Source organism: Micropterus dolomieu, linkage group LG01 (assembly GCF_021292245.1).
Source record: "Micropterus dolomieu isolate WLL.071019.BEF.003 ecotype Adirondacks linkage group LG01, ASM2129224v1, whole genome shotgun sequence".
In the NCBI taxonomy this organism is placed as follows: domain Eukaryota; kingdom Metazoa; phylum Chordata; class Actinopteri; order Centrarchiformes; family Centrarchidae; genus Micropterus; species Micropterus dolomieu.
Genome location: NC_060150.1, coordinates 9,085,183 through 9,100,783, shown reverse-complemented (window position 1 = coordinate 9,100,783; position 15,601 = coordinate 9,085,183).

Genomic DNA, 15,601 nt, shown 5'->3' with positions numbered 1-15,601 from the left:
GGGGGGGGGGCAGAAAAAAATCATTGTCCTCTTACCGTTCGGATCCTGGTAAACGCCAAAGCATCCCGAAAATCACGGATGTGCCACTTCTTTTTTCTCCCACCTCTGTGAAAACATGGGTTTCGTGATTTCACCGTCCGCCTTTCGTCGGTTGTCAAAAAAAAAAAAAAGAAAACAAAATCCTTAAAGTCAAGTCTCCTCGGTGTTTAGCTCCATAAACCAGGCATCGACGAGCACATATACAGTCTCATTCAGGCCAAAAACGTGACAGCCGGCGCGGCAAAGCGGGATCCTGTGTTCTTCCAGCGGCGACTGAAATTAGCAGTATCATCTCGGAAAAAGAGCCAGAACCAAAGTTCGAACATGGTAAAGAAAAGGGGGCGAATAAAAACTCGATAATCCCACATCAGACAAGACTTGCCGCATGCATTTTAACAGTGACTTTCATCCATGCGCACTGACGAAGCGGATGAGAGAGGCACGAATCCCCTTGTCTGCTGCCAGTGGTGCGGCTTGTACCAGTTTATGTATAGATCTGCCCAAGGTCTCTTTATTTCAATTGCCACACCGTCCAAATCGACCGGAGATCAGTGGATATGTTCCTCCAGCTTTTGCCTTGGATGCAAGAATCCGATCCTCTTTTCTCCAGTCCTGCATTGCTCCTAAGATATCCTATGCATACACACAAGCTTTATCTTCCCACCAACGTTTCAACTAGTGGAACTTGATCTTGGTTGGTGCAAACCAGCGCATCTCCTACAGCGACGGACATATTATTAAACAATTATGATAGGATGACTGGAAATCATTCGTAAAAATGCATAAATCCCCCAATGTCAGGACTGTCACAGCGCGGAAATGAAAAGCAATTTAATGCCTGCAATACTCTTTAAGGGGGTATGGTAATGTGGAGAAGGTAGGGTGGAGGGGAGGGAGTGACGGGGAGGAGGAGGGGGGTAGGCTGGAAAAAGACCCGTAGAGGGCAGCACAATGATGAAAAAGGCATCTTGGCAGGCTTGTATTTCCAGGCTGCACTTTGTAAGTCAGTGTATTTTAATTCAGCAGCAGCAACATTTGATTTGTCACTCAGAGCCTTAGCTATTTTGCACCGAGCTGGGCGTCTTATTTCCATGCTTTTGAACGTCACAACTGGATACGTCGGAGCTTTTCTTTTTGTGATTATAATGTAGTTATACTGATTCTTCTCAACGAGTGTTTGGAGAGAAGTGAGAAGCAGATGCTGTCCTGACACTATTATTATTATTCAGTCGGGAAAGATATGTGTTGGCACAGCTAGCCTTCAAATGATCGCAGAGCTCTAGGCACTGCTTGAATACATTTACTTATTAGCAACACATTGTTTAATCGGCGTACCTGCTTTAACAATGTGATATGCCCAAACAAAAGAATCTTTTCATTTATAGCCTCTGATTTGAGGGACTTGGTCTGTATCAGCTCATAATGATACACATTCCTCATGAAGATTTTTAACTTAGCAGAGTGGGTATTAAAGTTGCATCAGACAAGTGAGGTCAAGCAAATATTCATCCCTACACCTCATATCTTTTTTTTGCACACTTCTGAATGCATGGATTAAGCCTATACTACCAGAAAACACACATTTACAAGAGATCTGCATTGCAAGAAATTAATGTACTGTAGGATTAGGCTTAATCCAGTTCTGCACCAAATACTCCAGCCTACCAATGCTGCCACGTTGCTGTAAGCGCTCTGTATTTCACCAAATCATGGCTTATTTGCCCCTTGTTGAAAGAGAAAATCAAGTCAAAGCCACAGCTGCCCTCTTTGCTGTGGGACAAGAAACTTTAGTAGCACTTAACTAAAGCCTGAACAGAAAATCAAATTAAATCTAGCGTATGGTGGGCCGCCATGTCCAAAGAGATTTCCCACTTAGTCAGTATTGTGTGGTAATAAGTCAACTCTTATGCTCTCTTTAGCATGTAGGAAGCGACAATAAGCGGATGTGGCATCCATGCCGCCTTACCGAAATTAGCCGTGGAGACGCATTGAATTATCTTAAAGTCTCTAGCTCTGTAATCGCATTAACAGTGGTCTATCCTGTGGGGATGGACAAATCGGTATCTGTGGAACCCCGGCTAAATACAGCGATGGAGAAACTAATACAGCAGGGTGTTTGCTCCCTCCCTCTGGAAGGGACCATGGCTGGCTCCCCCTGAGAGGCATAGCGGCATCAAAGAGAGGAGAGTAGCTGTCCTAAATCTTCCTCTCTCTTTTTTTATTTATTTTTTTTATTTTTTGCCTTAAACGACTTTGTGTACTGCTGATGGGAGAGGTAGATACCCTTGATAAAGTAACGCCTGGGTGATGATGGTGGTGTGCAAGTTTTCCAGATATAACTTTGTTGTATCAAAGTTTGTCTGCACACTGGTGTCTGGGAATGTTTCCATGGGCATCCACACACACACACACACACACACACACACACACACACACAAATGGATGTTTCTATGTGTGATTGTGTGTGTGTGTGTGTGTGTGTGAGTGTGCATGAACATGAATCGCTTCTTCGCACATGCTAATGGTTTCATACAAAGATGAAAGCTATTATCAAATAACAACTGCATAAAACACATAATATTATAATCAGGTCTGGGACAAATTATTGAGTAATTAAATGCAAATGAAAGTTCACGCTATGGTGAGTTTACATGCGTCTTTTGCATGAACCTGACTTGATGTTTTTTTTTTTTTTTACAATCTTATGAAAAAGAAAATGTCTTATAGGCTCACCACCATTAGCATAATAGCTGTTAACTAATACAAAGCATACTGTGTACCTAAGCTAAGGTCAAATAGTTGAAATCCATTAAATTTTTATTTTAGCTTTATTCTATGTTTGATTTGGCATATGTTTGCCAGCTTATTGGCATGATTTAGTAGTTTTGGCCTGGCAACTGCTGGTGTCACAGTGCCAGACGAGCACTATGAATCAGAACAAAGGTTTGGTCCAGGTACTGCATTTAGAGCAAGCGTCCATCTTCACATCATATGCTTTACAGGAATGAAGAAGTAACTTTTTGTTCTCATTTGACACGGAAAAGTATGACATGCTTTGACAAGTTATGGAAAGCAGGCTGATCATGATCATGAACACATAACCATTTCAATCTTTATATGCAGATGTGAAATTAGTGGTGATGGCATTGCTATCCAAAACAACGTCTGTAATATCAAAAGAAAAAGGCCTTCTGGTAGACAGGCTGAGAGCCAAAAGCAGTGGGCAGGGAAAATAATGAATTGTGTCTAAGAGAAAACATCTCACTGGGGATATTCAGTACAATACAGCACCGCACCATTTGTTGTTTTTGTAATTTATTTGACAATGGTATATTTAGAACAAATCTTCCAGAAATTGAATTTAATTTTATAGTTATTTTTGATGAATAGAGTTCAGAGTGAGGCTTGGTGTGCTGATTTGTGCGTCTGGTAAATACAAGTGGATAAATATGCACCCAGTAAGCATGATTTCTTCTACTGGAGCTTTGTTGATGTAGTATATGAGGTCAGGTTGAATAAAACTTTCACAATCATATCAGATTTGGAACCTGATTTATAATCATGTTAGCAATAGACTGTGCCCTTATGTAACAATATACTTTACATATAAAGCTATAATCTAAAGGCCTGAGCCACCTCCACTCTGTCACTTAATATCATTTCTAAATCTGACAATTTGGACCAATGATCCTGCAGGAGGTGTATTTAATATTCTGCCATAATAGAAGGCAAATTCTTTTGTCAGCAGAGACAGTGACATGCATTGTGCTATGATTAACTTGTGAGGTCTCATCCTGGCTTATGTGTCCAGAGGCCAATTGGTACTGCTAGCAATTTCCGTCGTAACCCAGTAGGTCTGGAACAGGTCTTTGGGGGCCAGTATCCATTCAAAATGCTGATAATATGGAATTAGAAAACAATTTTAGTTCAACAGTACAATCCAACTGGCACATCTTCTCTGCTGATAACAAGATGCAGTGAGGAATTACAAAACATTTCTCTGGGAGAAATTGCTTTACATAAACAATGACTAAACACTGGAAGCCCTATTTGGCCCTGTAATGGAATGAAGGCTAATGAAACAACCAAGGATGGATGGGATGGGAAAGTGAAAGCGCCCAATTGCTCTGTGCTGGTGTCACTCCACCAATCATGCCACTAAATTGATTCGGTCCTTGCAGTGCCACATTTAATGCAACTATCATAAAAGCAAATACAATTTGCACTACACATAGAAATGCATATAAACACTAATAATGTGTGGCATATAATGCATCTACTGGTAAATAATCCTGATCCTACAGACAGTCCTTGAATGCTTTTAGATTTGATAAAAGCCCCATACATTTTACATTTAGAAGCAGCAGTTTATTTGAGATAATATGACACTGAGTAGATAGCAGTATCATTAACATGCGCCATGTCTGAACAAAGTAAAGAGTAGCACCATGAGAAACTCTTATTTCTCCAGCAAAACAGAAATGGAAAAAAAAAAAATCTCAGATGGTTGCACATTGTGGAAAACTCCAGGGCTTGTAGAGGCAGCATTTGCAGCCGGGGGGAGGTGACAAAAAGCTGCAGTCAACAGTCGAACAGTTTCCAACAGCCTTCCGAGCCTACACAGGAAGTCCCATAAACATTTATTAGATCCCGACAGAATAAAATGTTATTTATTGGCCCAATCTGCCCAACTTTTACTAAATCCCCAATAAATGTTGAACTGAGGTTCTGTGGTAGATGAGAGGGTAGCCGTATATATTGTGATAATCATGACGTGTTTATTCCTTAACCCTGATTTTTAATACGGTATAATTTAGCTATGCTAGCTATAGATGGCAATACCAGTGAATCTGGTGATCCCCTGACCTTTACTCTAGTGCCACCACGAGGTTGACATTTGCAGTTTTGTGTTAAATGTCACAAATGTTGCCATGAAACTTGGTACATACATTAACATCCCCTTTTGGATGCTTTGTAATAACTTTGGTGCTCCTTCAACTTTTCATCCAGCGCCATCATCAGGTCAAAATTTCAGTGTGTCCAATTACTGCAAATGTTAACATGTTAGTGTAAACTAAGATGGCAAACATGGCAGACTTTATACCTGCCTAACATCAGCATGATAGCGTTGTCATTGTGAGTGTGTTAGCATTTAGCTCCAAGCACCACTCTGTGCCTGAGAGTAGCCTCACGGAGCAGCTAGCAAGTCTATAATGACTATCAAATATAAATTGTGAGTTTGCTGGAAACCGCTTTGGTCAAACATTCATGCCATTAAAGCATATTGTATTGAACTGAATTGACTCCTAGTCTTGTTCATAGACATTAACATTCACATTTAAAAACCTTGTCAAACTAAAACTCCTTAACACCCCAAAACAAACATCAATTGTCAAAATATTCTTCAAAATAGACAGACATGGGGAGAGGAAAAGCACAATACAAGACACAAGTTTCTTTCATTTCATATGTTTGGATAGATGTTAATTTAAGAGTCTTAATGTAAAAGTCGCTTGTCCCTTCACAAGAATTATATAACAGGAAAGTTCTATTATTGTGTCTGGACTATTTGAAGTGGTTATAAAAACAACCAGCCAACAATTTTTTTTCTGTAAAAGAATGAAGTTTTATAGTACAAAATATGACTAACAAAGATGTTCCATAAAACATAATGGTCACAAATCTGAGTCAGTGAACTCCCAGATGTGGCACAGCCAGGTGTTTCCACCATGCATTGAGGTCTTGAAATCAGTGGAGAACAACTGAAGCATCCACCTCACCTCAGCACCCACCCGGCCTTGATGTCATGAGATAAGTGTGTCATTGCGACACAGCAAGTTCGGATCAACTCAGACGGAAATCTTACTGGCATGCATTGTGCTGTGACAGAGCAGTCTACGCAGGCCTAGCTTATCGAAAACCATTTATGATGTAAGGATATGTCATCCCACGTCATGGGAACTTTTAAATTGCTGTAAAATACATTTCTAGCTATAAGAAAGACAATATGCCCACAACTGTGAGTGAGACTTTATTTATTTTTTTGCATCAACCCAGTCATGACACTTGACATCCGCCGCATTCGCCTCTGTCCCGATGCTACCTGTCGATGGCACGACCTCTCATCAAAGGCACCAGCTCTAAAAGTCTGTGCATTCATCACAGCTCTGCATGATGTAGAGCGCTGGCATGAGTTCCCACCAAAGAGCGGGAGCACAGCTGCTCTGACAGCCATGATTGATGGTCAAAGCAGGATGAGGGGTTGCACAGGGAGCCCTTCCCTTTGTTTTTCACCATGACTTAGCTCGGGCCAGCGCGAGCAAGGTAATTTAAAAATGTTGAATCGGTAACATGCAAACTTAACCAGGGGCTTTAATGAAACGAGCTGCTGACAATGCGATAAGTGCATCCTCACTGTATCAAGGAGTGGAAGGGATTGACTTATTAGCTCCCTGTGCAGGAACAAAAGCAGTGAACCATAACCGAGTCAAGTCCATTCATTTGAGTGTAGCCAGCAAGCATGAAGGCTTTTAAGGTTATGAGAGCACTTTAGGCCTTGATACACAGGCAACCAAAGTATGCTTTTGCAAGTTTAACTGACCGATCTGTCAGTTAATCATCCTGTCAAGAAATCAATCATTAGCAAGCTAAATCCAGGTCAGTGCTTTTAAGACGTTTGGCTCATTATTTAGTTCCACTCTTAAAGGGTAGATGCAAGGAACATGATCTGAATAAAAAAGCTTGGATTTCCAATCTACCAACTACACTATAAACACTAAAGCACTCATGCACAGTGTCTGTCTGTCTTAAAAACTACTTGGGACCTGGTCATTTGTAAGCTGTTTCAATGACAAACAAGGCGAGAGGGAAAAATACCACTACCACCAAGTAAATGGCTAGGATATGGATTCAATTTGAATCACGGCAAAGCAAGGATATAGTGCGATGCTGCAAGAATGTTCTCCATCAAGATGGGAATGCAAGCATTAGAATTTGCTTAGGCAGAGCATATTTTCAGATTGTGACTGGATAGGGGTCCCAAATCATAAATGTGCATGACCTTCTCTCGGAATCAGATATTTTTTAAAGTTGATGGAAAACCAACACATCCAAACATCTAGAGAGGAGGCAGCTTTCATCCAGGGCAAGACACTTGCCATGTTTCCATCCAGCAAATAAACCAGGCTACGGGAAGCGTAGTTGCGTCAGTAGTTGACGTTACACATGGCTGTAATAAACAAGACGAATGGGTTCCAAACTAGAAACAAAACCAGGCGCATGAACCTGAGGGCCTTTGATCTTAGAAAAACGGAGAGAGGTCCTCAGGAATGTGTTTCAAGTGGGCAAGTTGCTACCAGCCATGTCTCCGCACGTTATGACGCTGACAGCGGAAACAGCTGATCTGTCGTTCACTACGTCAGAACTTATTTAGTGTTTCCATCTCCCATTTAGCACATTAACTGTTTTTCGAAAAAGGCAAAAACCACCTCAAGCCATCGTTTTTGCAAAATTCTTTTTTTTCCCTTCCAATTTTGCTATTTCCATCAACCTTTTCTAGTGTGATACTTCAAAATGCGCGTTGATGGAAACACGGCTATTCACAACTGACCAATTCAACGGAGTTGTTGCACATCTCTTGTGTTGTGCCGGACCTGTTTCGTATTCCAGGATGTCCAAGAATCCTGAAAGTAAATAGTCTGTGCACCTAGCTCTCCGTAAAACCAAAGATCTGTTTTTTTATATTTAGTGTACAGACACTAACATCTAACATTCACTAGAAAATAACTATTTCCAATCATCTATTTGATTAGCTATACCAGCTTATCCTTGCTGAAGCTGATCCCAGCTGACATTGGCCAAGAGGCTGAGTACACCCTGTACAGGTCAACCAATCAATCACAGGGCTGTCACACAGAGACAGACCATTCATGCTCAGATTCACACCTACAGGCAATTTAGAGTCGCCAATTAACCTAACCCGCATTTGTCTGGACTGTGGGACCCAGAGAAAACACACAGAGGCATGAAAATCTTTCATTGTTATTAATAATCTGTTTTACAAGGGTGTTCTTACGAGATAGCTTTAGAACAAAGAAGTTATAAAACAGATAACATTGCCTTATTATATCATAAAATAACTAAAACCCTAAGAGAGAAAAGTCAAATGGTTTATGAAAGGCATCATGATGTATCCATTCTATCCAGACTCTAAAAAAAGCATGTCAATAAACTTGCCAGAAAAGCAAAACACACACACACACACATACACACCCCAATGGATAAATGAAAACTCTTCCAATCAAGTCACAAGCACAAAGCTATATTTTTGGTTTGCGTGCACTACTTCCATGAAATCTAAAATGAGCACAACTAACTGCCACTTCATGGAAGCCCCTCAGGGTAGAAAACAACAACAGGTGAAAGAAGTGGATGTGAGGACACATGTGAATACAAGGTGGCAGGCTCCTATTTTTTTTATTACCACTAATCTAAACACCCACTGACTGGGACTATTTTCTGCATGTACACTGACTTTGCACTCATTTTGCTGGCAAATATTTAAAAATTACCTCTATGTGCAGGAATCTTAGGTTTGTTTTTGAATTTCAAAGCTGTTTCCTATGCAGAACCTTTTTGCATATGACTGAGTGAGAAAGAAAAAGTCAGAACATGAAACTGAAACGGCTTTCAGACCCAATGTGTCTTTTGCTTTTTGAAGTAATTGATAAAATTTGTCATACTGCGACATCAGGGGCAAAGTTCACTGATGCACGTTGTGTGCTGTGCAATGCTTAAATAAGATTTTCCTTTTTTTTCCCCATTTCTGTCTAATCATTTGACTGCACTTTCTTCCATTTCAAATTAAAAATCACTGCTGGATTTTAATCTTTGAGCGAACAAGCAAGGGAAAGAGGGGGCGAGGCTTGCCAAGCCAATTAGGCAGGCAATAATGGATTTGCAAGTCACTAGAGGAACCATTTGCCCTCTATTTAAATAGTCAAGATAATTACAGTATATTCAAAAAATACAAATGAGAATATCAGCATGTACAAATCAATTCAGCAAGCCGATTTCTTTTATATGTCTCGAATAGGAAGTCAGAAGACGGGACGGAGATGGCAGGTTTTGAGCACTCTCTGCCTCGACATGTCAGCACCTTTGATGCTTCAGACATTTTTCCTCTAACGGGTAGATAGCAGAAAGGAAACTGTTGGCTCCAACCTTCAAACACAAACTCCAAAACAATATTTTCTATCAATTAGCAATGTTTAGATGCTCCAATATTCACAGCTAGACCTCAACAACAAAAGCAAATATTTTATTCTCTTCTGAAGGAGCTTCAGGTGCCAAAATCCAGTTCCCTCATGCTTTGATGATTAAACAGCTTGATGTTCCATCAAATGGCGTCTTTGTCATTTAGTCTGCCTTCGGGTTAGATCTCTCGAGCCACATTAAAGGTTTTGCTAGACGATCCTCCTTCCCCACTTTTTAGTTCACCCTTGTGCTGGTTTTACAGACACAGTGTGAAGTACTGGAAGCTTCGCAGCAGCAAGCGAAGGTTGAAAGATTGTGCAGTGGCTGGGCAGGGCCTGACAGTCTGGGCACTGGATCAGTCAGTGGATTTGGGAACTGGCGGCTAGTGGCTAAAGCTATCCCCCTAGGTGCACTGACAGAGCAACTTGCTTCATACTGGAACCAAGCTCGCATGTGTCTGTGTGTATGTGTGTGTGTCTGGAATCAGGATTTGTCTAGCCCCTGGTGGACTCCCTGATGGCCTAGATGGAGAGCCCAAACAAGCTGAAGACTCCTTTGGCCTAGAAAAATAAAAAATTTACACAGTCAGTGCTACAGTGACAAGATGGCATAAATACAGCATCATTAATACAGTATTGCTTAAATTACAAAAACGATCCAAGTTGGATTTCTTTGGGAAAACTTTATATTAGAACATAAACTCCCTGTTTTTTCATGCATGTTTCTCACTTTGCCCAAACTGCCAAAGTTTATACACACAAAAGACACAAGTCTCTCCTGCTATATTGACAGTAAACCTGAGAGCAAGAGCTGCTTCTTCATATATTGTTTTTGACTGACATGTTTGCTCGATGAGCTTCACCTGTTTTCTTCCCTGTCAAAATTCTGCCCATCGTTGACTTAACAGTATATGCTGTTTTGCTGTCTGAATAAATCTTGTTTCCCTATGCTGATACCCTTGCTGGCATCAGGGCACTCTTGTTTGGTTGTGGATCACATTCATTCAATTTTCCATGCGCTCTCACTTTTCCCCCGCCTGGCCATGTGCACCAGGTCTGCTGTCCGCTAGATTGAGATCCACTGCTCTAGGCCAAAAAATAAAATGCAATCATATTGTGACACTGCCATGTACTCCACATGGTAACATCAATTCACTGTTTTACACAAATGAGCGCATTAATTGGTTTTGTGATTTGGATAAAAGCACTTTAAAATGTGCCTCATTTACCCAATCACACACTCATACCCCAATGGCAGCGAGGTACCAATGGGAGCCATTTGGGCTTGACATGTGGACAGGAGCGGCTGGGGATCAAACTGCCAACCTGCCATTGGTAGAAGACCAGCTCTACCTCCTGAACCACAGTTGTTTTTCAGTTTTTTGTATGTGTTGTAGTGGGAACCATTTCTAATGGCGCAGTCATTTCCTGCAACAGGCCCAGAGAAGAAATTTTAGGCAAGGTAGGCTATTGTACATTTCAGTTTTTGTGCAGATTTTACAATTAGTTAATTAGAGCTATAGAGGCGCTCATAACTTGGGGGGGTTAACTTTTGGACAGAGACAGGCTAGTTGTTTTCCCCAAAACTTAAAGCTAAGCTAATTGCCTTCTGACTCAAGCTTCATATTTACTGAAACTAATAATTTAAACGGCTTATTAGTGAAAAAACATGACACTTCACAAGTGAATAAAAACATAAAATGAGTGAAAAATAACGGCAATAAACATCAGCAATGACTTATGACCAACTAACTTTAGTATTCAGTTAACAGATAATCAACGAGCAGTGTAAAATGTATTGGGAATAGTTCAGTTCTCCAGCCGTGGCTATGCAGCACTTGGAATCCACATTCTGTCAGCTTGTACTGGATTCCTGGCAGAGGAAAGAAATTTCAATGCACATCTCCCTGAATCTTTCAGTTTCCGTTAAGTAAATGCAAGCACAAAAAAACAAACAAACAAACAAATCACAACAGACTCAGCACATTTGTTTGTCTCACGCTGAAAATAAACAGTCTGCCAAAAACACACCAAAAAAACCCCAGCAAGGAACCTTTAAGCATTAGTTTGTTTTTAACAAATATGATGAATAATTAATACAGCTTTGACAAAATGCATAACAGCGTTTCCGCCTATATATACTTCAGCAAACAATGACTTATATTTAGACTAGTGTTGGTGGTATGGTAACATCCGTTTCAGGGTGCGGGGGTTCTTTTTGTGAGCCATGCTCATGTCGTTCCCTCCTGACTGCTTGCGAGGTCGCCATAAGCCCACTTTCCCCTCCCCAAGAGGAAGCCATTAGCATAAAATGACTCGTTCCTTCCCTTTCATGCTTCCACAGTCTCACGTCTCAGGAGTGACTCGTCATAAAAAGAAGGGAGTAATGTGCCTCGTAAGTCAACGTCAACTTCAATCATTTAGGAGAAGATCTAAAGGGGGATTGTGGTTCATGTTGAGCATTTGAATGTCATGTTATTTGACACGTGGAAGAGGAAACAGAACAAAAGTGTGTAAGAGGGAGCGAGAGGGAAAAAGATGTGGAGACCCCTACGATACTTGCAAACAATGCTGACAAAAAGTGTGCATTATTTATAGCAGTGAGACTGCAGGAACCTTGTTTGATACAAGCGGAAATGTGTCACAAAGGAAGCTTTTTTTCTATTTTGTTTCCCTCAGATGTGTGAAATATTAAAAATCACCCAGTTTTCGGTCACCCAAAAATGACTGTATATCATTGGTCAGATAAAAAAAATAATAAAGAAAGAAAGACAAATACTAATTTGTGCTTCTATTTAATATCATATAATATGACTTCAGTGAAGCAAATAATCATAGAAAATAAATTAAGAATTGTGAATTGTGATTGTCATTTACCCATATGGCCAAAAGTTTGTGGATACCCCAGTCCACATACTTTTGTATTCTTTTGGTCTTGAGGTTTCCAACTTTATGGCAGTTTGGGTGCACAAAGTAAGGCCTGTGAAGACAGATTTTCCCAGTTTGAATTTTAGAAGAATTTTGAACATAGAAGTAGAGAAGTACTATGAGCAAAATGTCCAAAAAACATCAAAAGTATAGTACTTGTTATGCAGAAAGCCTCCTTTCAGAGTGTTAAATGACCTTGCATGGTTTCCATTGTAAATACAGCATATCAGTGGATGATTTTGAGTGCTGTTATGGGCACTTTATTAGCGACAGCAGAGACAGGACAGGAAATAAGGGAGAGAGATGCAACAAATCTCCCTGACCAGACTGCTCTGGGGCTGTCGCACTTAATGGTTGCTGTCTTGACCCCCGAGCCATAAATGTAAATACTCAAGTGAAGAACAAGCACCTCAGTACTTAAGTAAAGGTTACTTTCCACTACTAAGCCTGGACCTCTACTCCATCCAAAACCTTTGGGATGAACTGGAATGAAGACCGCCACACTCGCACAACATAAGTGACTGACCTAACTAATGATTACCTGATTAAATAAAAGGTTGCAGAACGCTGATAGCAGCATATTAATGCCAGTGGTTTTGGAATTGAGATGCTCAACAATGACATATGGACGTAATATTCTGTGAAATGTACTTCAGTCCAATTCCATGAAATCAAGAACACTCTGCAGACAGTTGGGGTTTACCCTTTGCAGATTTTCTCAATTTTTCATAAACATTTTAATTTCAAGTGACTGCAACAGTGTTGATAATGTGTTTGTCTAATGGTTTACAAACTGCACAACGTATTAAAGAACATCCTCCCTCCAGGGCCACATTTGATAAATCCAGAAGCATTTTCTCATTATTAATTTGGGATCTCCCAAAATCCATTCTTACATTATTGAGCTTCTTTATTTGTGCTCCCTCATTATGTCTGCTGCTCTCTCTCAGAGAAAGCAACAATAAAATGAATTAGTGAATACACAGTATATGTCCATTGGAAAGAGTGTCATGTTGGACACACTATAGACAAAGTATGTAGCTTTCAGTCCCCGTTGACAGGACACAATCAGGCCAGAGCAGCTGTTTATTCTGGAAGGTAGGTGGAGGACGGGGCTGTCATGATGTTCCAAGACCAGTAGCTGGTTTGACTATTTGCTGTCACACACAATGTGTGTTCAGACAAAGAGAAAAATACAATGACCCCTGGATCGCTATTTGGCAGCATAAGGGGTCATGCAAATTGCACTTCTAAGCAGAGAGTATGGTCGGAGTCACTGGGGGTTTCATAGTGACCGCTGGCTGGAAGCTTCAGGGGGGCCAGCATGCAGAAGACCAAAAACAAAAAGATGGATGGTGGAGCAACTGTAACATGGTATGGCTTAATACACAAGTTCTGTAACAATGAATAGTAAATTCACTTGCTGTAAATTTTACTGAAAATCATCATTGCCCTTTTTAAATTGGTCACGACACTACATCTACTACAACCCTCTCTCTTAAAATCATGTTTACATCAAATATATCTGTCTAGCACATTATTACAGGTTACATACAGTAAGTACATTACTAAATGGTTTTGCCAAGGAGGCACCGTGAAGGCCTGCTCGGATCACTCTCAACACTGTTTCTAGTCCAGGAAGTTTACATGTGTGCACCGCATAGGGAGGTGGTTGGGGTGGACGTCAGTTGGGCATTTAAAACACAGGACTTGGTCACTGGACACTGGGGCTCCTGCATCCCATGTGTGGTTGGGTTTAGAGTATGACACACAAAATTATCATAGTTTTGGTAGTTAGTTAGTTAGTTACATCGTCCCTGATCCCAAAAAGGGACACTCCAGCGACCTCCCCAAGTCTAGGCCTGTGGCACTAACGTCACATGTAATGAAGACATTTGAGAGACTGATTCTGCAGCACCTCAGGCCACTGGTACGAGACTGCATGGACCCTCTGCAATTTGCGTATCAGGTTGACATTGGGGTGGACGATGCCATCATCTACCTGCTTCACAGAGCTTATACTCACCTGCCAGGACCTGGTGGCCTGGATTACAGACTACCTTACTGACACGCTGCATGGCTGCCTGTCGTGGTGGCGAGCAACACTAGCCACCGAGGAACTGTACTGTCACCGTTTCTGTTCACCCTATACACTTCTGACTTTTGCTTCAACTTGGGAATGAGCCACCTACAGAAGTTCTGTATCACAGATGACAGGGAGGAGGAGTACAGAGACTTCATTGGATGGTGTGCAACCACCTCCATCTCAACAAAGGAAAAACCAACTTCAGACGCAGCAAGAGTCCTCGTACCCCTGTTGTAATAAGAGGGGATGGAGTAGAGATGGTCGACACCTACAAATTTCCTAGGGGTGCAACTCAACGAAAAAATGGACTGGTTAGACAACACCGGGGCCCTCTACAGGAAAAGGACAGAGCAGGGTGTTCTTCCTGAGGAGGCTCAGGTCATTCAACGTGTGCAGATGTTCTACCAGTCTGTATCAGCCAGTGTCATCTGCTTTGCTGTGGTGTGATGAGGAGGTGGCATCGCGACTTGTGGCGCTTACAAACTGGGCAAGCTGGTTTCAAAAGGCCAGCTCTGTGTTGGGGATGGAACTGGACAGTGTTGAGACAGTGGATGAGAGGAGGTTGAAGAGAAGGCAGCCGACACAAAAAACAAACAAAAAAAAACACGTTTCGAAACATCCCCCCTGTTTTCTCTCAAATGGCACCCTGTTATAGCCTCATAAACAGAGACAAAAAGACAATCCATATTTGTAAGTACAGCACAGGTGGCTCAGCCTGAGAGAGAGAACGAGGGGAGAGAGGGAGAGTGAAAGAGGTGTGCAAGTAGCCATTTCCTGTGACCTAACTATTAATAATAACATTTTTAATTTTAAATTTAATTTACAAAGGAAAGTTTTCAATTCAGGTTTTTATTTCATGAAAAATTCCACAAAAAATAGGCCTAATTGTTGTAGTTACACAGGGCTACTACACCACCATTACATTTTTCCTGTCGCACACCCCCTAGAGGTAGCTCACGCACCCCAAGGGCATTACAACGTAACTCTCTAAGTAAATAGTCACACATGGTAGATGTAAATCAAACAATGTCACATTATACTCACCAATGGTGAGTTTTGCAGTCACACAGCATTGCCATTAATTGCATGTAATTTTGTATCACAGTAATCCAGTAGAGACCTATTTATTCAGATGATATTTTAATCTCGACTTAGCTTACTACGATGTGCTATGATGCCAAGTGGCTAATGCCAGCCAGAAAGCTAATATGCACAGTAACCATGACGATGGAACTCTTATGTTTGATTATTGATTGGCTACTTGCCTTAGTTATTAATTAAACTAGTTTCTGGT